The sequence below is a fragment of the Dromaius novaehollandiae genome, chromosome W, assembly GCF_036370855.1.
Source record: "Dromaius novaehollandiae isolate bDroNov1 chromosome W, bDroNov1.hap1, whole genome shotgun sequence".
NCBI classification, from domain to species: Eukaryota; Metazoa; Chordata; class Aves; order Casuariiformes; family Dromaiidae; genus Dromaius; species Dromaius novaehollandiae.
The window spans coordinates 15,151,555-15,173,604 of record NC_088130.1 but is presented as its reverse complement, the minus strand read 5'-3'; the positions used below and the strand labels follow the sequence as shown (position 1 = coordinate 15,173,604).

The 22,050-nt window shown below is 41.9% G+C and overlaps 1 pseudogene; it reads right to left on the bottom strand.

Annotated features, from left to right (window-relative positions):
• Positions 1–201: 201 nt before the first annotated feature.
• Positions 202–21,637, bottom strand: LOC135324473 (PH and SEC7 domain-containing protein 3-like; annotated as a pseudogene).
• Positions 21,638–22,050: the final 413 nt, after the last annotated feature.

Sequence of the window (22,050 nt, the reverse complement as noted above, 5' to 3'; positions counted from 1 at the left end):
CCTGCCAGCTTAGAAGCTGAGCTGCTGACAGCTTCATACTGAAGCACTTTGTGCAGTTTTCTGATCAACTGCTCTGGATTTTTTTTTTTTTTTGGTCAGATCCTGGATTTTTGTTTTGTTTTATTTTCATAGGAGGCTGGGAACTGAAGAGGAAAGTAGTCAACAAGCCTTTTTCTTAAAACAGCTGTTTATTTAGGAGCTATAAGCAGTTTTACAAACCCTCAAACGTGCATCAGAAACACATTATTAACCAGTGAAAAAGACAGCTCAAAACTGTGTTTAGAGAGATTTTTATAAAACGATGCTGACATCAAGCAAGAAATTCCAAGGTAATCAGAGTGGCTTTACATTTTAAGCTATGAAGCTCCTACAGCCCAGGCTGTGAGATAAAGGGACAGATACTACTAGCAGAGTCTGAGGGAGTGAAGTCTGCCCTCTGTCCTCCCAGGTACCTGAGCCTAGTGGCAGAGTTTGTGAGAGTGAAGCATTACCCATGGTAGATGAAGATCAAGTTAGGGACCACTTAAGTCAATTGGACATGAGCACATCTATGGGACCAGATCGGATGCATCTGAGAGTGCTGAAGGAGCTGGGTGGCTGCCATTGTGAGGGTCCTCTCAATCTTGGAAAGATCATGGCAATCAGGGGATATTCCTGATGACTGGAAAAAGGCAGACATCACACCCATGTTCAAGAAGGGCAAGAAGAAGGTTCCAGGGAACTACAGGCCAGTCAGCCTCACTCGAGTCTCTGGGAAGATTACAGAGCAAATCTTCATATGCTTGGACATGGTTTCCAGGAGGGACAAAAAAATAATTAGGAACAGCCAGCATGGATTTACTAAAGGCAAATCACACCTGAACAATCTCATTGCCTTCTATGAAGCGACGAACCCTGTGTCCAGGGTTTTCATTTTTCCTAAAGTTACTGCTACCAAATTCAGGTATAACAGGAGATGAACAAGTGTTCATCTGTAACAGATGACTAATTAGTGACAGGACAGTCCCCAGAGATGTTACATTACAGGCCAGCCTTTTATTTACACAAGTATCACAAAGAGACCTACGAGACCTTAATAGAGTAAATGTGTCCATTTCTAATAAAAGGCTGGTTTGGATGGCTCTTCTTCTGCAGCTCATTTTGTTTCACTGACAAATGATTCTATTTATAAAACATATAGTGTTAAGGGACTCAAAACCACATTCTGAGACAGTCCCCTGAAACAAATGTATATTAGGAAAAAAACCCACACAAACAGCTCATCCATGATCTTTACCTTTCCAAATAAGAAACCTCTATGACATCTCTTCTCAGAAGTGTTTCACTTACATACCTTAAGCCATTGGAGATCCCTCCACAATTACTCTTCATTTCCCCCATCAGCAGGGAGGTTAAAGACATCTTGCTGTCCTGAGACCAAAGTCCTTTCTAAAAACTGACTGCCTTCCTTCATATATTGCTGGATCATTCAAGTGAGTAGCATTTCAAAGCTGAAGTAGCTATTGGGCTCAGAGTACAAAGTATCCAGTGATTCCATGCTATAATGTAAAGAAGCATTTGTCTAGAATGTTTTCAAACTGCAAGCTCCACAGATCAGTGAAGACTTCTGAATGCCTTTGTTCCAAGGACATCTTTGTCTCCTCCCATGGCTGCTTCTCCCTCCTCCATGATCCTAGAAATTAATCAATCAAAAACAGCCCATTTTAAATTTTGGTTGAATCAAACTGTTGAGTAAACCTCCGAATTTTCCCCCTTCATACATACATACATATGTATGTGTGTGTGTGTCATAGTTTCAGTTATAAGAATACACTGTGGAACAATATGCTAGCTTCTTGTTGCCCTGTCTCAGTTCAGAACTGGCACCATCTCTCTCTGATACAGTTCTGGGGATGCAAAAAAAAAAAAAAAATCTTCTCTGTAAAAGGAAAAAAAGCCTAATATATTCCAGAAAATAACATCATCTGCTTTTGCACAAAGCACAAAAAGCATTCAAAATTTCAAAAGATCCCAGATTTCCTCCTAAGCACTGTTCCTGCCTGCAGTGCAAAAGAGACTGCACCGATCAGAAGTTTTGCACTAAACTGAGGTCTCTATCCCACTGGAAGACAGTCTGCTAGCTCTGCAATCCTAGAGTCAGTCTCAGACAAAACACTAATGTAAACATCTCCAAAATACATTAACACAAGAGGAAGCAAACACAGTTAAAATAAATCAGCAAGGAGAGTCAAAATTGAAGAGGAATGTTTGGCCTTCTTGTAGATGCACAGATAAAAGTTTAAGATGATTCCTTAAAGAGCTTTTTCTGTTACTGAAATCAGAGGAGGCACTCCAGAAACAGAAGGTTGCCAGGCCAGAATTCTTTAGCTAAAGTTTGAAGCAGGCAGTGCTCCCTCAGATTCTTTTTTCCTACAGCCATCTTTCTTCTGGGACACATTCCTGAGCAGTTTAGTGATAAAGTTTTCAAAGGCTCTAAAAATGCCTCCATTGCTTTTAAGGGGACATAAGTGATGATGAAGAAAATTTTATTCTCATTTTCTCCAGGAGTGAACTAAGATTTTCTATGTCTTCTACTTCATCATCTTTCTCTGCAGCTCTCCACAGACCCTTAACTACTACTGTGTTCCAGCCTCTAACCTAAAGCCTCATTATCAGGCCCGCTTAGAATTTCCATGCTGCAATTAGTCCAGCTTTGACACACCTTCCCAAAGGGCTGCTTTCCATCTATATGTGGGCTTATTGTGGTGTGTGTAATCAAGAGAAGGGCTGTGAGATGCAACTTTCTGTAGTGTTTAGACAGTGAGGTTCTAATTTTGACAGTGGTTTTATACATAAATTAAATAATTGAAACCCAAGTGCTGTTTTTACTTGAGCCTGTGCAGCGTATCTGCTGTTTCAGGTTGAGGGGAGGGAAGGCAAGTGTGGGCAGAGGGGTGTTGAGGGAAGGGGGAGGCTGTGGTTAGTGAGGGAAACTGATGGCACATGCAGTGGAGACAGAGTGCTGAGTATTTAACGACTTACCTCTTTGATTTTTATGCTCTCCACAGGTGGAGAGACCAGCAAAATGAATCTCAACAGCCATGCCCACAGGGAAGTTTCCCAGATATTTTAAGATGTTTGGATCAGCACTGATAGCTATCCATCCACTAAAAGCATTGAATCATGTTATTCTCCAGACAGTCTCTCAGTGTTGGACCCCTCATAGCTTCCACGCATCTATAGCATGCTCTCAGAGCTTCCTAGCACAGTCAGCTGTGAATGACCATGTGTAATTTGGGAGGCACCCTGGGAAGAGGCTAGGGAACATGCAGGGGTTTGTGACAGTGAGGGGCAGCAGGGGAAAGGAATGGAAGCTAGGTGATAAGAGGAGTTGTAAGGTCACAAACCACATATCTTTTTTACACTGCTCTCCTTTTTCTCTTTGCCTGATGATATATAAATACCTTCCTTTCAAACCCACCCTCTCTTCAAAGTCCTATTTAACCTCACAGCTCACCTACCTCTCCACCTCAGAATTCATATTTGCCTTTCTCTGCTACCCAACCAGCCTAGAGCTGCTCAAGAAACTTTGAAATCAAATATAGAAAGGAACAATTTTAAGGGGGCCTCCTTCCTTCCATTCATACTTTGCCTCAAGGAGACAGCCTGACAAAGTGGAAATAAAAGTCAGATCCATGCCCAGAGGGTCAAAACTGATGAGTCAGACTCCTCCCAAAATCATTAAAGGCCTTAAGGAATACAAATAGTGAGAGTCCTCATATTGTCACAAGAGTCATTAGGACTGTAAGTCTGAGCAATTTCGCATGCTAATCAAAGCAAAATTCAAAAGATCCTGAAGAACAGAGGCACAAACTCCTCTGTTGAATTCCAGCTGTTTTTAGCAATACCCCATCAGATCAGAATATGCATGCATGTTCAGAGTTTGCTGATGGGACCCTTTATTACACAGGTGATTGAAAAGAACAGCAAGGAAAACTGGATGCTTTTATAAAAACAGCCAGTTTCAGTTATTTCAGCAATATATATCACTGCATTTATCCTCTTATAACATACAGGACTACAGGTAAAATCTTTGATTATTATATGACCTCAGAGGGTACTTGCAGTGTTCTATGCGCAAACTCTGCCTGAAAGCAGAAAATTTAGCAGAACACATACAGCCAGACCTGCCTGTTGTACACATTTAGTTAAATACCATTTCTGGAACCTAACTATGTCTGCGTTGCTTCTTCATATGATCTTTACTGCATAAACAGCAAAAGAGGCAGCTTCCCTTCCAAACCAGAGACTAAATTCAAACCTTAGAAGTGCAAAACAAATGGAGTTTACCCCAACTTCACATGCTAGCCTCAACTACATGTTAGATGTGTAGTGATCCTAACTGGAGGACAATTGTACATTGAGGAGTTAGTGATCCACATAACAGTTAACCTGAGTGGGCACAGGCCTGTGCTGTGCTGTATGTATAGTTTGGCTTTCAGACCTATGTTGTGCTGCACATATCCCTTGGCCGCATGATAAACTTAGCTGGCTAAGATTAATGAAGGAGCCTGTAGGCAGCTCCCACTTGGCACTGGCGATTACACCACCTGTGTGTCCTTGTCTTTATCTAAAAGTGCAGCAACAATTTCTCATGGGAACATCCTTTTCATCTGACAGTAGAAATGATTAATATAATTGTTTTCTTCTAAGAAAATCCTATAAGAGCTCAAAAGATCAAAAATGGGGTAACCTTTCAATGAACGGGATCTGCACAACGTTGCATTTTGGAGTCCTGTTTGATGCTGCACAACTCAGGATTCCCAGTGTCTGAAGGGACATAAGATTATCTATACTATCCTCTTTTGCCTTATAGTGTTAGCTCTAATAAATGGCATTTTAAGCAATACTTTACAGAGTCTGAGTGCCTTTCTTACTGGGATCATAACCAGCACCTCCTGGTGCAAAACAAGATGCTCGGTACTGTTGTTGGTTTCACCATAATGTATACAGAAGGCAAACATTAATTCCAGCTGACAGCAAATCAGCAGCTCCTAAAAGGGCTAGGTCTTTGACAGAGTGTCAAACCCACATATTTGTGAAGAATGAATACTTGCCCCCCCCCCAAACATCTTACCTGTTCTTGTCTCTCTATCATGGTGTTATTTTCCTCATGTTTCTTCTCTTCCTTCACAAAGACTTCATCCTCCTTGCTTTCATCAAGCAAAGCTGGAGAAACCATTTCAGAGATGATTCCTGGTCTCAAGTATTCTCAGACCTCTCTCCAAATGCTCTCTAGAAAGGTGATGAAGACTGAGGAGACCAAAGATGGAATAGGGTGGCTGAGTATTTTGCAGAATGCTTTTTCCTACAGAGTTTCTATAGTGAATGCTTTGTTGCTTTCTGTTTCTCTGCTTTTTGCAACCATAAGATCGCCATCCCTTGAAATTCTATGTTTGCTCATAGTTGCTTCGTTCAAGATCCTCCTCTAGGACCCATTTGCATTTCATCTCAACTGCACATTGAAAATTCCTCAAAATGCACCCACCCCCTCCACTTTGCTATCTGCCTCCGGGTTTGTCACAGATGGTCTATGACAGCTTGTCTCCTGTGCTGTGTGGACTGCCTCAATTTTATTACTGATAGCTTGCAAAAACTGACTGGAGAAAAGCAGGCAATATTGCAGAAAGATCTTTTCCTATGATCAAATATATATATATATGTCAGTGTTCCTTCAGATGGAAGGGGCACATCTGAGGGGTTTTTTTGGTCTGCTGGAACTGGTTCTCTGGCTGCCTGCACATTTTGGCTGCTAGTAACCTTCTCTTTTTCCATTTACATCTCTGAACCAAAAGTAATATTTGGTCCCTCTTGCACCTTTGTTGCTTTTAGCTGACAGAAGATTTTCATGATCTCTGGCAGGTTACCTACAGGTTGAAGACTTTCCTCTGTAGGAGGCAGTTGCAATGTCTCAACATGAGTTCTTGAAACATCTGTGGAAGCAGCACTCAGAAATAGACCTGCAAGGTACCTGGTCACTATCCCAACTTTCTGAACTAACTTACACTATTATAGTGTTAAGGAGATTTCCACTATACTCTAGTTTTGCAGAAAAGAACATGTAAGGTCACACATCCTGCAAGCAGAACATCTTATCTGACCTTGCCTTAGCCCTGTTTTTCGTACAAAGTTGAAGATCTGCAAAGAAGCCAGTTTAATCCAGCCAGCAGTACAAAAGCTGTTCAAAGGTAACACCAGAAGAGGTGCAAAATCAGCTAATGAATAATTATAAGATGCACCATTTAAGGCTGGCACAGAACTATCTCATACTGTAACACGGCAAGGGGATTGGTAGAGCTAAGAATCATGGATAGATCTGGTTGGTTATGTAAACTGAAGTATTGACTATGTAACAACTTACTATTGCTTAAAAGTTGTAACAAAAAGCTGCTCAGGGTCCTGCTTGTGCTTCCAGCCAAGAGGCACCTTATTGCCAGCAATAAAACTTAAAGACTTAGAAATCTGACTCCTGCTGCTCATTACTGGTGCCTGCGAATGAACAAAAGAGAAAAGAGAATTTTAACAGTTTTGGCACCCCAGGTGGTGCAGTGGGCTTCTGATCTGGTGAGCACCGGAACTGCATTTGACACAGCTGGCACAGGGTGAGTTCACCTGACAGTTGTTGTGGTGGCGATGCTCACCAGGGAGGTACTAAAATGAGGTCAGCACAAGTCATGGGGGGGTTAGTAGGAAAGGTAAAATGGGTTCAATGCTAGTGGAAATTCTGGAAAACTGGAAGAAAATCAAAGGTAGCTCAGGTCTCAGTAAGGGTAGAGCAATTACCCTCTGTCAGGAAGAATGGCCACTGCCGACTCAAGAAGGGGATGCCCTCTGAGCTATGGCCTCTGGATGGTTTATTTGGAGGATTGGAAACCTCAGCAAATGAACTACTGGTATATTTGGGATAACTGGGCATTTAAGTGTCTGGGGGATTTGGAGATTCAAGTAAGGTAAGACATATGTTTGCACAACAAATGTTGGAAGACTCAAGTAACAGCTTTGCTTCTGCTTCCCCTCACTCTGCTTCAGCACCTGAATCCACTTCTGCTCAAACTTCTAACCTATACCTATTGCTTCCCTTGGGAAACCAGTCTGTCCCTTTGCAAAAGCTCCTATGATTGGAACTATGATGCCTAACCCGGCTGCAGGGGCACCAGTGGCACTGGGCCAGCAGCCCCTGCCACTGGTCTTGCATGCCTATGTTTATTGGTTGTGGGCTCCAGGAGAGCTAATTCAATGGGCACAGCAAATGCCCCAGGTGCGGGAAGACCCAGAGAAGGTAGCTCCACTGTTTTCTACAATAGTAGAGGGACATTGCCCTTGTTGGGGGGATGTTCAAGTATTGTTACAACAGGTATTTCAGCCAGGGAATAGAGAATGGATACTGGAAGAGGACAGGGAGTTGGCAGACTGAGATGGAAAATGACAAGCTTGAGCACGAGTAGATCCAAATTGGGATTCTAATAATGCAAATGATTGGGCGGCATGCCAAAATCTAGTTTTAGCAATAAGAGCTGCAAGGCAAACAGGTGTTAATTGGGAAAGGGTTCAGGAAGTAAGGTAAAAGTCTGAGGAACACCTGAGCAATTTTTGGAATCGCTTGTGGCAAGCCCTGTTATGCTATGGAGGGATGTTTGTGGAAAATTTTAATGAAAGGCTGGCAGTAAGCATATCTGTCCAGCAAGCGGCACCAGATATCCATGAGTATTTCAGAAAACATGCTCCAGGATGGCAGGGAGAGAATTTACAGAAAATAGTATTGTTAGCAACTTACATATATGATGGCAGATCAGAAAAAGGAAGGAAGGAGAAGGAAAGACAAAAGTGGGAGGAAGTGAGTATGATGGCAGCAGCATTGGGAGGAATTCCAAAGATGAAAGGAAGGGGAATAAATGCGAGAGGACGAGGTCAAAGAGGAAGAGGGACCAGAGGAGCAGGAATGGGTATAAAACAGTACCCCCTTTCCTGGGAGGCTGAACAGGGAATTAAGCCTGTGATTGCTGATTTGGTTAAGAACAGGATTGCAGTACAATGTACTTCCCCTTGTAATACCCCTGTATTGCCTGTCAAGAAACCAAAATTGGACTCAAATGGGAAACCGGTATACTGCTTTGTACAAGATTTACGAGCAATTAATAAAATAGTGGCTCTACCACACCCTGTGGTCCCTGATCTGATCCAAGTCCTTATGGAAATTCCCTCAGATGCAAGCTGTTTTACCGTTTTGGATCTAACGGCAGCTTTCTTTGGTATACCAGTACATAAAGTCTCTCAGTTCCTTTTTGCCTTTACTTGGAAAGGACAACGATATACATGGATCAGACTACCACAAGGATTTGTGAGTTTCCCCACGTTGTTTTTGAGAATATTGAAAAGAGATTTACAAATGATTATGCTGTCAAAACACACTAAACTGATGCAATGTGTAGATGACTTGTTGATTGTGAGTACTGATTGTGATATTTGTTTGCAAGATACTAAAACATTGTTGTGCGCTCTAGCGGAAAAGGGACATAAAGTCTCTCTTGCCAAAATGCAGTTGTGCCAGCAACAAGCTTAATTATTTGGGAATGATAATTCGGTCAGGAGAGAGATTGATCTCATCGGAGTGAATACAAGCAATCCAAGAAATACCAGTCCCTCAGACAAAAAGGCAGGTTAGGGCCTTTTTAGGTGCAATAGGATTTAATAGGTATTTGATACCCAGGTTTAGTGAAAAAGCAAAGGTGTTAACACAGTTAACTAAGGACAGTGAACTGGATTTAGTGGTGTGGACTCCAGAGGCGGAAAAAGCATTTGAAGAGTTAAAGCAGGCAGTTATGGAAACTCCCTCTCTAGCTTTACTGGACTATGAAAAACCTTTTGTGTTATATTTGTACGAACGAAAGGGAATCACAAGTGGTGTTCTAGTTCAGAAAACTGCCCAGCGCTGGAGTGCGATAGCTTATTCTTCAGCGCAGCTGGATCCGGTAATTCAAGGAATGATCGTGTGTGCTAGGGCTGTAGCAGCAACGGCTGTAATGATTGAGAAGGTGAGGAATATTGTTTTAGGGCACCCTTTAACTGTAGTGGTGCCTCATGCAGTGAAAATTGTCCTGACTCAGCAGGGTCGCTCACTATTTGCTCACCAACATTTATATTGGTATGAGCTAGTTTTGCTCACTGAACCAAATGTGGTTTTAGAACAGTGTGATACACTAAACCCAGCTACTCTGTTACCAGAAATACTGCAACCTAAAGAAAAATTATTTCATGATTGATTGGAAACAATAGATTTGAGGCTGACTGTTCTGCCTACTGTGAAAGAAGAGCCCCTGCACAATCTGGATTTAATATTGTTCTGTGATGGATCGTCATACTATGAAAAGGGTCAAAGGGTTGCAGGGTATGCAGTAACTATGCAATATATAGTGCTGGAAGCTGGATCCCTTCCAGGACATTTTGGGGCTCAGGCGGCGGAATTGATAGCCTTAACCTGAGCATGTATTATAGCCACAAATAAGACTGCTAATATCTATACGGACTCCAAACATGCTTTCGAAGTGGTATTTGCAACGGGAATAACTTGAAAAGAAAGAGGCTTCTTGACAGCGGCAAGACATCGAATAGCCCACCAAGATCAGATTTTTAGAGTTATTAAAGGCTTTGGAAAAACCTTTGCAGTTAGCAATCCTGTATCAGAGGGCTCACCAATGAGACACTTCGGATATAACTAGGGGAAATAACCTTGCTGATGCTTCAGTGAAAATGGCTGCCCTACAACCACTGCTCACCAAACTGGAGCCACAAGAAGAAATGGTAATGATTGAGACTACGGAAGAATTGGAGAAAGAACACCAAGAAACACCTAAAGAAGAGGTGGAAAGATGGAAGCATTTAGGAGCGGAACAAAAAAAAGAACGGAATATGGTTTTTGCAGGGAAACCCATTGCTCCCTAAGATCATGTTGATACCGCTATTAAGAGAACTCCATGGACAGACACACAGGGGAATGTCTTATTTAGAGAACCAAATTTCCCAGTCATGGGCAGCACCAGGTTTGACTCAGGCAATCTTACGAATAATGAAAGGATGTTTAGTATGTGCGGAATACAATGCTAAATCAAAGATAGAAGCTAAAATAAAAGGAGGGAGCCCTTGGGCTTGGATGCCATTTCAGAAATTACAAATAGATTTTGCAGACATGCCCCCGAGAGAAGGGCAGAAATAGCTGCTAGTCATAGTTGACCAATTATCCCATTGGGTGGAAGCATTCCCAGTCAGGAAGGCTACAGCCCAAGTGGTAGTAAAAGCCTTATTGAAAGATATCGTACCACACTTTAGAATACCAGAGGAAATAGAATCTGATAAAGGAGCTCATTTTACCACTGAAATACTAAAAGCAATATATGAAACATTAGGAATTCAAAGAAGACTACATACACCTTATCATCCTCAATCTTCAGGGCAGGTAGAAAGAATGAAGTGTGCACTAAAAATGAAGTTAACTAAAACTTGTAGGGAGACTCAATTAAAGTGGACAGAAGCATTGCCATTAGTGTTATGGGAATTAAGACTATGCCCGGGCCCAAGTCATGGATTGACCCCTTTTGAAATTTTGTTTGGCAGACCACATAGAATCCCAGAGACTTTTGTTCCGGCGCATACAAGCCTTTTGGCAGGTGATGAAGCTGTTACCCAATATGTTATGTATCTACAGAATAGTTTTAAAAATAAGAGATATGAAACTGTAATTACCCAGCCTCTGCCTTTAGGAGATTACTTTCATCCATATCAACCGGATGATTATGTTATAGTAAAAACTCATAAAGCCAAACACATGCTAGAACCAAAATGAGAGGGCCCTGTACAAGTGTTATTATGCCCTTATCCTGCTCTTAAGATTGCGGGTAAAGAAACCTGGATTCATCACTCCCAAGTAAAGGCGCCCCCCAGCACTGTGACCTCCTCAGAGAACATTCCAGTTCCTTGAGCATCTACTGAAGAAGAGAGAATATCTGTGCAACAGCAGGAAAATCTATTCAAGGAAAACTGTTTGTTACACTCTAATTATTTTGTGCTATGTGTTTAAATGTGATTTTTGGGTCATTTCAGTCTTTTATAGCTATTACAAGTTTAACCCTAGGCTGGGAAAATAATCACATTGTGCAATTTATGAATAGGGTCTCACAAGTGGGGAATGTGTCAGAATGTTGGTACTGCCTACACCACTCTCAATCCATGGACACTGATTTTGGTTGGCTAGCAGAGCCTGTTTCTGTTTTGGCCTGGTATCAGTTGAATTTGACATATTTACACCCTAATGTGCCAGATTTTCGGCAGCAACCCTTTAAGGCACATTCATATGATAAAGCTCCATGGTGTGTCAACATGCCTTGGGGAAACTAACTGTAACTACACACTACGGTATAATTATATGCAAGCAAAGTTTCAATTGGACTGTTCAAGTGCTAGCAATAATTCTGATGTAAAAACTGCATGGATTTATAAGAATAACTCGGTAATTTTAAATAACTAGAGAAATTGCCCACTTGTAACCTTACTTGGAACATAAATGGTACGCACTGTCAAAGATACTATAATATTTCTCCTTCAAATGGTACATATATCTTGGGGAGTAATGGTCGACTTAACCCTGATAATAGCGATTGGACCATGTGCATTTGGAACTATAGTAACTGGTGTATAGGTGAAAACCCTTTACAAATGATCTATCTAGGCAAATGGGAACTATCAAAATGTAAAAATACCACTGAAATTGATGTTACCTCCTGCCCTACTGGGCACAGAAACAAGACTATCCTAGTAGGGAAACCTACTATTCTGACATCCGGATAGTTCTGGTTATGTGGAACCAACGCCTACAAAAGTTTACCACCACAATGGGCCAGCACCTGTACCATTGGACGCCTGGCCCCTTATGCCTATCAAACAAAGAAATGAACGCTACGCTTTTTGCACAATCACTATCCAATACACAGAAAAGGGGACACCTCTAACCCCACAGTGAAAAGACCTAAAAAAATTTCATCAATTTGTGCGTGCACTGTTTCCAAATCTGGGCGTGGCCGAGTTAGAAAAAGCTATTGTCAATATCTCTGCCACCCTTGAAATCATTCAAAATGAAAGATCTACAAATAGAAGTGAACTCTCTCGTACTGTACGTACGAGACTGTACGTACTGACTCCTGCTGCTCATTACTGGTGCCTGCGAATGAACAAAAGAGAAAAGAGAATTTTAACAGTTTTGGCACCCCAGGTGGTGCAGTGGGCTAACACTAACAATGTACTGGGTACAGAACTTACCAAGAGAATAGGGTCTACTTAAGGCTTTCTTAGCTTTTGAGCCAACATCAGGGAAACAGAGGTGGCCTTCACTTTCTGGCAATGAATGTCAAAGAAACTGCTAATCACCAAATAAACAATGCAAAGACACATTCATTGAAGGTGGGTTCTTTCTACAAATAAAAAATTAAAAGACAGGAGGAAAAAGTTTTGAAGCTAAAATAGCAAGGGAGCAAATGGCTAGAAAACTGAGACAGGGCAAATATAACCTAAGAGCAGTTGGCAGCCTTTCTGATGACTACAGATTGAAAGAATTCATTACTTTAATCAGCATTGGCATATATATGATATTTCATAGGTAAATAATCATTGAATTTCAATCATGCTTGCCTATAGTATAATAAAAGGAAATTCTAGGGGGAGAAAAAAAGATGTGAGCATAGTCAGACACTTTGTTTACAGGTACCTTTTACAAAACAATGGTGTGAGTGTCTCTATGCAGTGTGGGTGTACGTGTGTATGTATATATAGTAGCTAGCTACACAGATATATTTGCTTAAACAGTCTTCTTACAGAGGTTACCATAGCTCCAGCAGTTACCCACTGGTCAAAGAAATAAAATGAACAGTTCAGTTTATAGTGATACCAGCTAATTCAATTGCTGCTGTTCTAGTCAACTCAAATCAAAATTGTTTTGAATTTCCCGGCAGCTGCTGCCATGCACTGCACATGATGTAAATGGAAGCATTCTGAGTATTATGAAACTGATGGGGGAACTGTAGTCTCATTCAGTCTATTGCAGAAGCTAAGGAGTCCACTTTGGCAGCTTATGGGGGGGAACACCTCCAGCAAGACTGCCTGTATTTGAGGAGATTAAATGCCAAGGAGATGTTTATGATTAACAGCAATTTATTATAACTGGCTTCATAAAGAATAAAAGAACACAATGGCAATCTTTAGAGTAGTATATTGGTTTCATAGCAGAAGGTGCCTGAAAGCTTTTTAGCATTACTGAGCTGAAAGACTTCACAAAACAGTATAGTCATTGTGACTGCAAAGTGGGCAAGAGAGGGTCAGATACCAGCGGAGAGAGACACTCAGAGTTCGTGAGGGGTTAAAGAGAATAGATTTAATAAAGGACTTACACCCCAAACTGTGCAGGGAGCCCCAGGAACTGCGCAGAGGCTGCTGGACGCATGAGTCGGACACCCAGGCGGCACTCTCTCATTGTATCTTAAGGGCCCCTTAAATCTACTAGAACTTTCCTTATCTCAGCTGTGCTAACCTTGAGCAACTACTGTCCGGGAAGCAGCTAGACATTGTTAACAAAACGGAATATGCACGCCTGGCCCTGATGGGAATTTGGTCAGTGTGTAGAGAGCACGCTCTGGGGCTGCTATCACGTACTCTGCCAGTCACTGACTCCTCACCAGATCTTCCACAGGTGTTCTCACTACAGTCATCTTGCATTTCATTTCTTTGCAACTCCTTGCACTGATTATAAACTACATGTGAGTGGAAGAAGGCTGTGTGAAGAATCATACTAATTATATTTTCTTGTAGGCTTTTCTTGTTTTTATTGAAAATAAATTTAAGCAATAAAAATAATATATACATAAAAGGAAGAATTCTCTAGATGATACAGATTAATGAACACATCAAAGGATTTATGGGATTTTTATCATTAATGTACCATACCAAGGAGGTGGAATCATACATGTTGCTTCATCTTAAATCCCTCAAGTAACAACTTCTATGGTAACTAAAACTAAACTAAAGCTTTATAAAACAGTTCCTGTTCACACTGAAATGGAATGGTCTCCATCAATGAGAGAGCAGGGATGCTGCACAATTGCTGGCAGCTTTGTGCTGCAGCCCTTTTTTTCTAAATGATGCAATTCCCCATGCTGTGATAGGTTCTGTCTGGTAGAGATCCTTCATTAGCCAAAGCAGGATTAGCATACATTTTTCATATAACTCAACTGCAAACATCCATGTCACTCTTCTGATTGGATACACTAATTCTGCAGCTTACATTGACTCAAGGCTTTCAGGCTCTTTGCTAGCAACAAAAGTTGCTACCAGAGCTTCACATGCCTATCAATGGGTGCTGGAGAAGTTACAGACCTTACATGAAGAAGAACCAAGAACTTGGAGGAAAATAAGGAACTTGATTCAAAGGAGGGGGAAGGGGGGAAGAAGGGAAGGGGTAAAGGAGTTTTCCCTAGAAAATAAGTGCTGGTTAGATGCTCCTGCTATTTTCACTCTTGTCGATTCTTCTCATAGCGTTAGAAAATGTACAGGGAAGGTGAAGGAGAATCAGAGATATGGAACAGCCTATGCAGAAGTGACTACATAAGCTAAGATTCCTCCGTCTGGAAAAGAGGCAGCAGAAGAGGGTTACTATAGGAGTCTGCAACATCATGAGTGGCATAAAGGAGGTGAAGAGAAAATGATTATTCACTAGTATTCACAGTATTTCCCAATAGTAAACAGTTTGAAAGCCTCTAGTATAACTAAACCAAAATTGAACTAAAACTCCTCCACTGGGCCCTTCCTTTCCCCAAGCTGCAAGAAAGGTGGCACTTCACTGCAACAGCTTGAGTAGTTAAAGGACAACTTTTATTCAAGATAAGAAGTGAAAGATCCCATGTCCCATGCCCCCCTACTTCTGGCAGAAGCCCTTTCCTTCACTTACAGTCATGTCCCACTTGCCCAGAAGTCCTGCCCCTTAACTGGTCACATGACTGTGAAAAAATGGTGGCTATGACAAACTGCAGCTCCCATGGGTAGTGGGTGGGGCTTCCTGGGCCTAAGGAATCTTCCAAGCAAACACAGGGTGGGCTAAGATCACATGGGGTATGACTGACAAAATGGCAGCTTCAACAAAATGGCAGCATCAGCAACTCTTTGGCCCTCATGGGTAGTGGGAGGGGCTTCCTGGCATTGATGGACTTCTGGGGTAAACAAGAAGGCATAGCCTCAGCTGCCAGTCAATCACAGGGCATTCTGAGATCCTGTGGGGTATGATGGGGTCAAAAAGTGCACCCCCTGCCCCAAGGGCAAAGGGAGGCAGGGTAAACTAATCATGGCTTCAGATGCCATTGAATCATAAGGTATTCTGAGATTACATGGGGGTCAAAAATGGCAGCCCTTCAAGGGGAAAGGGAGGTAGGGCAAACTGATCGTGTAACCAGAAAAGGGGTGGAACTTCCAGGTCAAGTGGAACATGTGACTGTGAGGAGTAGGGTTTCCACCAGGAGTAGGGGGTGTAGCACTTGTCACTTATCTTGAATGAATGCTGTCTTTTAACTTCTTGTTCAGAGACCTACAGTGAGCTCAGAACAGGACAAAGTCCAAAGCTAACATACAGCACATGCTGGGAGAATTTAGTGTCAGCATTTATCTACTACAATTTGCTATATTGGCTACAGATGGTCAATGAGATAGCTTAGTCCTAAGAGTTATTACCCTGGAAAGCAAAAGGGTGGAGTGGACCAGTTGCTAACATGAATGGGAATAGGAGGGAAAATAACTGAGCTCCGTGTCCTGATATAAAAACACTAATAAATCTCAATATATTGAATGTGCTTTTTCCCTTAAAGCTCCACCTCCTGGAGTCAAGTGATTGTGTGAGAATCTCAGTTTTCCACAGTCTGTCCTGTCATCTTATTAAATTCTATTCTTAACTATTTTCTGTGTGACTGCACTCTCTATTTACATGTGATCCACTAGTGAACTTCAGGTCTGATTAGCTTGTGAATAAGAATAGGATTAGGACATTTCTGTTGCGCATGTTCATGTGAGTGCTGCTTGTGTGAATGTGGTGCTTGAAAGGCACCATTCTCCTGTCTGTGGTTGGCCTTGTTTGTAGAGTATATGTGCATATTGGGAATCTGTGCTTGTCCTTGCTACTGGCTTGACTTGGGAACAGCAGCAGCCTGCATCTAGGAGAGTAGGAAGAGAGAAATCCCCTGGGTTCTGCAGTCCACTGGATTTGGCTACCCATAACAATGACAACTTCATTAGCATGTACATTTAGTCTTATCCATGAAGCACTGTCTTCTACATGCATCCAACTTCATTTTTACCATCTGGGTTTATGCTTGTGGTTACTTTCACAGTTGAGAGAAAAGAAAACAAATTCAGAAGCTTATTAATGCAGTTGGCCACTAGTAAAATGGCTCATTCTATCCAGAGTGTGTTCTGGATCAACAGAACTATTTGTTCCAGTCGCCCCTTTTCCTCTTTGTGAATAAGTAACTTCTGAGTTGGTCAGGTACAAGTACTTCATTACCCCATTAAAAAAAAACTTGTGACCAATCCATAAACCCCTACAGTGGAAGAAGGCTCAGAGAAGATGCGCAAGGGTGATATGCTCATGAAGCTCAGGGAAGAATGTAGGGAGTGACTGACCACAGCTGTTGCAAAGAAAGCTGAACTTATCTCAACACAAAGGGGACTAGACAGTGGTATCTGTTGAGTGGATCAACTGGTTGTGTGAATGTCTTTCTGAGTTAGCCAGACCAGCATGGGGGGAATGTATAGATGGCTTGGCCCAACATAGGATATAAAAACTGAACAACTAACAAAAAGGACTTTGAAGAGAGCAACGGGCTTGAGCTGGTTTCAATCCATGTATTTCTTACTGGTGATTGGGGATGCCCAGCATCGTGATGGTGAGTGTATTATAGAGACTGGTAATGAGACTCATGTTTGTATTGTGATTCAACTGCATGTTGCAATTGCTATATTCTCCTAACTGTAATTTGCACTTGCATTGTGATTTCAGTATATTGCTGTATCTCTCTGCTAAATCAAAATCCCATGTAACATCAAATACCTTCAAACAAGTAAATTTGGTATTAAACATTAAACCCTCCACGTGTGGAATATCTAAAAGAACCTGGTCAGAGAATATTGAACTCTGGCACCTTTCAACAACACCCTAGAAGGTTTCCATCATATGGAGATGTCTGAATGAGAAAGGGCTAATGTGGAGGCAGAAGTGATTAAGCCATTTAGCAGCTTAGACATTTATGTTCTCACCTTCACTTTCTCAAGTGGAAGACCTAACAAACTATTTACTCATCTTCCAGTTCTCAGTTCTGTTCATTTTGTTTTTTCCAACTGAAGTGGAAGAGCCTACAAAGCTTGTTTCTGTGCAGAATGCTGCCCTGCCCTGGAAAGAAGGGAATCCTCTTTAGTTAAGTGACATTCCAGAGAGTTTGTGATTGGAAAGGATCAAGGCATAAAGAAAGCAGCCTGAGGAAATACTTTTCTTTTGCAAAGAAGGCAGGGATTGCTGATAATTAAAATGAGGCAAAAGAAATAGGTATAGTAAATATGGTTCTTTTGTTCTAAGATTAGGTTGGGGAAAAGGAAACAAATGCCCTCTGTTCACAGGAGAAGCATAGAAGCAGGACTGATCCCTATGCATAACATTTGATACTACATCTGGATTACTTAATACAGGCAAGGGAACACTTTAAGTACCACCTGGGGTATCTAAGTTAAAATCTTATCCAGCTCTAGCTACAGGTATAACATCTTGCAGAACACTGAGGGCACTTCTGGAATGAAAAGCAAAATTGGCCATGTTTTGGCATGTGCACTTGCAGAAGGCATGTCTGAAATGACTCCATTGTACAGCTGCCAGAAACACTAAGACTCATTGTACCAACCCCTCCTGTATGTGTTTGGCACAGCATGGAAGTCCCTGCTGTCACATGGCAGTGGCCCAAGTGAACTAGAAAGGTTGTACCATAAGACAGGGAACTGCTGTCACTTTTTATGGCTGAAACAACAGGCCAAGTTCCCTATAGACCAAGGCTCCTTTGCCCTGTTAATTTTACTGTTTGCACATTAAGGGTAGTGTAGCATAGTGCATAGTTCCTCATGGGGTCATTAAGAAGCAGCTGCTGTAATTCTTTCCTTGAGTGACTCAAGATTTTTTTTATATATATTTGTAAGAAATAGTACTTTACTCATTTCTGAAGGCTTCTCTTCTTCTAAGCCAAATATTTGGTCTTGACAAAAGTCTGGGAGTGAGCTGATACATTGTTATCCCAGACAAATGCTTCTGCCTGTAGAGTCAAAACAAACAAAGCTTATCTGTCTTGATGAAATAGCAGTAGCATGAACATGAAATCCATTAAAGTGTGCTGTCAGGTAGGATTTTCAAGGTGGTAGCTGTTCTTTTAACTCCATCACCACCAAGATCAACCACAGCAGACTTGAGCCAACACTGAGTACTTTTGAAGAGCTTGTCTCTGTGTCTTTGAACCCAAGTGTTTCAATATTGAACAGTGATTTTTTTTTAAATTATTTTAAGATCACTCTACCCCTCATGTCTTAAGGCTTACCCTCCACTGGGTTTTTCAGCGACCTTGACCAAGATGTGTAATTGAGAAATAGCTTGAAAAATGAGTTCCAGTTTCTTGGAAGAGAGAAAGTCTGAATGCCTAAGATTAAAAATGAATCTTCTAATAGATGTGGACAAACTGATTCTCAAGATAAAGTGCACAACACCAATAAACTATAGCTACAAGGTTAGTGAACACTGCCTGCTGTAGGCATCAGGCATTGAGCTTCTTCCCAGCTGGGCAAGAAGGTACCTGTGGTTCTTTTATGTGAAGTGACAGATATAAATCATTAACTATGTAAGTTATTCAGTCACTTTTGTATTCATATTTTATGTTTGAGACATTCAACTATAATAGCATATCAAGTCATTTCATGATTCACATTGGCAAGGACCTTAGTGTACAGAGTGAAATAGACCACTTTCCCCGATATTACAATAAGGTAGTTGGTGGAAGTGCATAGAAGTTAATGCCAATGTCAACTACAAGCAAAAATCCAATGTGCTGGAGATATATAATTCACAAGAATGCATGGTCAAGGCTTTTTAATCAGAGATGAAGGGAACCCCAGATCTACGTATTTCCCCAAGGCTGATGCGCCACTTATTACATTTTCTTCCAAGAACATATTGACAAATAATTATCTTGCCCCACACCCTAGACCTGTTTTGCTCCAGGCTTTCCTGGCCATTGTTCTCCCTTACCCCTCCAGCTTTCTGCTTTGAGCCAGTTCTGCAGGATTTAGTTCAGCACATGGCACTACTGATAACTGAGTAGTAGATCTTAGAGTGGTCCTAGATATCTTTATTGTTCACTGGTCCAAATACTCAGCACAAGGGTTCCAGTAGCTATATAAGCCAAAAAAATTTTTTTTGGGGGGGGGGGGGGGGGGCAAAAAGTGATGAAACAAGCCAAGAACTTACTAATGTAGAAGAATATCATAAGCGCAATAGAACAAGCTTGAGAAAAGTTTCTATATATCCCTGCTTTTATAAGGTAGCATTCATTTACAGAAAGTGGGAGTAACAAGGGCTACAAGAGCAACAATGAAAGAGCAACATTTTCCAATGAAATGGAAAATGAAATGGACAGCTGTGGAGGACAGATAAGTGAACTTTTGCCCTAAACATTTCTTGGTACATAAGATATGAACCTTGCTGCACGCGTTGCAAATTCTGCTGGAGGCCATAGCTACAGGCAGGTCATCCATTTTCGTCTGCTCCCGGCAGAAACAGGACTAAGATGGTGTTTTTTCCCATTGTACGGGCAAGCCATCTGTTTCCAGGGGAAACAGGACCGGGATGCTGTGACCGCGTGGGACACACCGAGCCTGCGCCGAACCAGACCACACCGCATCATGTCCACCATGCATATGCATGAGGTTTCTTGGAAACGGGCGGAGATTCTGGGACTTGGACTGTATAAAAAGGGTACCACCCAAAGCTAAGTAGGGGACCCACCTACCACCAAATGGGACCCCCCACCGCCAAGACTCCCAAAGGAAGAGGACCAATGGGACGCCGCTGGATCCACGGGTGGTGATATCTTTTTATCTCTTTTTCTCTCTCTTTCTCTCTCTTTCTCTTTCTCTCTCTTTTGTTGAATGTTGGTAAGATCTGTTCGAAACGTGTGGCATGGGACTTGTCTATCTAGTTGAAGTAATCGCCATTGAATTATCATATTTGACCACATGCCTTATCTTTGTGTTAATAAATCATAAAACTGGTTGGCTGGTGTCGTTTCACCTTAATTCAGTCCAAGGGCATCACGAACTTGGTCGTTGGTCCCAAGGGGAGGGAGGTCGTCCTAAACAACTCCTTTCGGGCCGCGACAACAGCTGAACAGTCAGGAAATTCTAAACCACATGCCTCTGGGACATAGCACCTCCATTCTTCAGCCCTATTCTTTAAAGCTTAGCAGCCATCTGCTACATTGAGCTTTCCTGCCAGCAAACTGATTTTGCAAGATTCTTTTTAATTTGCCTATACCTTATCATAAGGCACAGAAGGAAATTCTAGTTCATGACACCCTCCGCATCATCCAGCAATTCCTGATTATTAAGAGTACAGGGCAAAATTTATTGGTTAGGTGTCCAAACTGAGGCTGAAAGACCTTCCTTTAGGCATCTGAAAAGAATAACTTTATTTTCAAAAGTACTCAGCACCACTTATGTTACAAGATACAGTCAACTGTTTTCATACATATTACACCTAGTTATGCTGCCAGAGCAAAATGAGGATGTATAAAAGTAGTTTAGCTTCAGATTCTTAAACTGGGATCCTGAGGCTAAGTTTATACAGTTTCATCCAAACAAGAGATTCATAAAAATATATATAGGGCATTATGAGACAACAGCTGTCTCTTAAGACTATTGCGTTGTGGGGTTTTTTTTCAGTCCTTCCTCAGACAAAGGGACCAACAGCTGGAACAAAGCTGAGAGAGGAAAAATTCCTCCTCATTTTTTCTCTCAACTTTGTCACTCATCCAAAGTTTGCTGTAGTCATAATGTTCCCAAAACCAGGAGCTCAGAAAAGGCCTTGTTCATGGGACATTCCAAGCTGCATTAGTAAGGATTAAATACAAGCAAGATTGGAAGGGATATAGAATTCTTGTTTAAGCCTTCTTCCTTTAGCTCAAGAGTGAAGAAACCTACCTCTGGGCAACTCATTTCATAATTACTTCCCTTGGAGGGCTTTAACTGCTGCCTTTGCAGCATTTGGTGTTTATCACTGCCAGAGATGGTAACATTCGATCTTACCGATCAAGTGATTTCACTTGATCTTTACTCTTGAGGTGAAACTTACCTCGAAATATAGTTTCTGATTCATGGGCCCATCGACCAGTTCTTCTGGTTTGCGTGGTCTTTTTTGGGAATCCCTTTGGGGCTTTTCCTTATTGTCCCCATGCACATATTCTTCTGAAGTTGGCGTTTTGTTCTGGTTTTCCATTACTGCGGACAGTGTTGCTTGTGTCTTTTAGTACCATGCAAAGCCCAAAGTCTGCCCCAGTAATACTGCATGGTCATCCTGTTGGGCTGGGGCTGGATGCAGGGGCCTCTCAGTCTGGCTCACAGGATTGGTCTCTTCTTTGCACGTGACAGGGTTTGCGCTGGGGGCCCCTTGGTGGGCTTCCTAGGATGGGTCCATAGCCCTTGGGCATGTTCTAATTTGTTCATGTGTCATGTGTGTGTCCCCCGCCCCAAGCTCTTAAACTCCTACCCCACCCCAAACACCAGAACAATGTTGACAAAAATGGTGGCCCCGTGTATGTAGTGGGCAGGGACTTCCTGTTCTGACATACTTCCGGGTGAACGGTAAAGAGAGTCTGGTCCTGCCAGCCCATCACAGGGCAGCCTGTGAAC